Genomic DNA, 3,262 nt, shown 5'->3' with positions numbered 1-3,262 from the left:
GATCAGTCTTTTGTAATGGAATGGCAATTTAGACCGTTTGTCTAGTAAATGTCCCAGATTTAACTAGCGCAAAATGTCAACTTGAGTACCGTACTTACAAACCAATTTAATTTATCAAAATTGTTGTTATTTCTACTTATCAAAGACCAGTTGTTTCATAATTGAATGAATTCTTTGCATTGGAACTTCCTTTTAACTTTTTAAGTTTTAATTTATTTATTACATTTGATTTTTATTACTCCTAATAAAAATACAAAACACTATTAATACTTTAATCCTTTGATACACTCATGTTTCTTTTTTAATTTTAAAATATTTTTTAATGTGTTTATCTAATGAAGAAGCAATGTCATTGTTTTTAATAACTTATTTTTTATTATTTAATTCACTGTAACCACTTAATTCATTATGCTTTCTCACGGTGCATGCTCTTACAAACAAAAATGTAGCCCCTTTAGAAGGTAATTGTGTGGAAAAGAATTACTAAGACTTTTATTAATAAGGATATAAATAATTAATTTAGTATTCGGTCATAGATTTATAAGGATACAGTTATTTACAATAGCAACAATTGTTGAAAGACCTATCAGTTCCCCAGTGATTTAACACCTTCCTATAGAGTCGGGTGCCAATTAGAGCTTAGACGACAATAGTGGATGAGGAAAATAAACTAAAATATTATAGCAACAGAACGATTTATCGAGCGGGATACAATTATAAAACAATGAATTCTCGTGGTTATTAATAGTGACGATTAGGACTTAACAATCCAAATAATCTTCAAATGTTCAGTAACTATTAAACGTCCAGGTGTCTATTAGCGCTCAAATTAACGCTAATTATTTAACAATTAGTATTTTTACGAAATTGGCCTAAATGAATTCACAAAATGTTGATTTCTTCATGTTTGGAAAAATCTTTTGGTTTATGAATGACTATTCTCAGGAACAATTAGACGTACAGTTGCCCACTTACAAATTAAAGCTAGTTGAATATAATATTAAGTCTAAAAAATCGTACCTCAGGAATTATTGAACGTAAAGAGTGCTAATTTTTTTTAGAATTTGCTCTAATTTAAATAATGTACTATTACATTTTTTACAGTGTTAGATAGTTTTAAGGATATGTAGCTTAGAATAAAAAATAATCAAAAATGTTATGTTTTTCTCGAAAAAAAATCAACTTCAGGAGGAATTCATCCATATGTACTGTTTAATGGAATTTACTGTACCCGTTATTTAGCCCAGGTAATAATTGAATCATTTTTTAGTAGAAAATAATCCATTTATTTTTAAATGTTACTCCATTTTTCCAAAATGGAAGCGGTAGCGGCATGGTAACGCGCCAGACTACCAATCCACAGGTTGTCGGATCGAACCCCGGTCCCACCCGGGCTTTTTTCAAGCACAGAATAATGCAAAACTCACTGACAACCTCACCCGGGCATTTGTGAGGCCCGTTGGCCAATGGGTGGCACTCACTAAAAATAGGCGTGGGAGTGACGGACCCACCCAGCGAAAAAAACACGTTAAGAAACGCGCGATGTATTTCCTAATACTTGGAATAACATCCTAATATTGGGAAATACATGGCCCGAGGACTTTAGACGTCCATGGTCTGTTGTCCACAGAATAATAAATAAAATAATTGAATCATTTTTCAGCAGAAAATAATCCATTTATTTTTAAATGTTTAACTTCCGTAACTCCATTTTTCGTTCCCCTAATGGTTGGCAGGGTCATCCGTTTATCTCTAAACTAGATACAGTTTTTATCAAAGACAGAATAAGATGGAGTGAAATAACTGTTGTTGTTTTTTTATCCTCTTGAACTCTTGGATAATTGTAGTCAAAGATAATAGTTGAGTGGAACAGGATTGTTGATGGCGAGTGTCCTGTTTTCTAAATTTATTATATTTTATGTACATTCTTATCAGCAAGATGTATAGTTGTTCATATTATTTACAGTAAACATCTTGTTTAAATGAATACCAAGAAAGAAAAACTATTTTAATGTTATAATGAATGAACATAATTACAGCTGGATGGTAAGTTGTACGTCCTAAGCAAAATCGTGGTTGAGCTCGGAGTCAAAATGACTGACAAGCCACCGTTGTGTTTATAGTGATGCCCCTGGGCTATATTCCCCACCCAATTACTAAAGTAAACCAACCCCTCCCCTCTGCGCCCCCTTCACACCAGGCATTTAATGGCATGCACTTCAATTTTCCTCCAACAATTACACATCATTTTGTTGTAAACATAAATAATATTTTTTAGGTTTTGAAAACACAAACCTAACTGTTTTGTTCATTAATTGCAACTTTCATGAAGTTCTTCATCAACAAAAATTCTTTATAGGAAAATCCTTTAAAAAAATATTAAGTACATACGGATTAAATTTGACCTAGACCATCAAAAATTTATTTTTATGATGAATCAATTTAATTAATAAAAATCAGTGATCGAATCTTTTTTTTTCTAATTTGTCACATATAAATTCCTGGTGAGTTGTCTGTCCGTTGTTAAGTTCTAAAGAGTTAGCTGAGGGTAGTCTGAACATGTATGAGTAAATATATCGCCACGTTTATTCATTTATCAAACCGTTATTAATTTTTGTAATAAATTAAATTTTATACATTGTGGGAACCTGTGGTCGAGTTAACAGCCTGACATCGCCTGCTGCAAGTTGCAAGTTGTATGACTGTTGGAATTCCACTGTTTGTGGAAATATCGGACCTAAAACGCTCCCTTTTAGCACCCTCCCACCGAATTAAAAATAGTTACTTATTCGTGATGAACAATATTTTTTCAGTACACTACCTTATAAGTGAATAATAGGAATGCGACAGGATTGATTTAAGTTTGCTTTAACTATCTATTTCATTCCCCCCCCCAGAATTCTGGAGTATAACATTCCGGATAAAAAAAAAAATGAATAGAATGATGATATTATTTTCTTCAATTAAAATATCTAATACTTATTGTTCTATTAAAAAGTAAAAAATGATAATAGCCATGTACATTTCGTATAGACAATTATTGACTAAATTTAATCCACACTAATGATTCATCAGTGCTGTTTAGTAAGAAACAAAAAGTAAAAAAATTGGAGATTATAGGCCCAGAAAACCATAAATGATGTTTTAACTTTTTTTATTCAAAATAAAATCATATCAATCAAAAATATGATGAATAATTAATCATAAAAAATAATTTAAAGTTTACGCTGTTCATACTAGAAAGGGAGGTACTCGTACGTGA

This window comes from Halyomorpha halys, unplaced genomic scaffold, assembly GCF_000696795.3.
Source record: "Halyomorpha halys isolate HHAL.00 unplaced genomic scaffold, Hhal_1.1 Scaffold74.1, whole genome shotgun sequence".
Taxonomy (NCBI): Eukaryota; Metazoa; Arthropoda; class Insecta; order Hemiptera; family Pentatomidae; genus Halyomorpha; species Halyomorpha halys.
Note: the sequence above shows the minus strand (reverse complement) of the source record.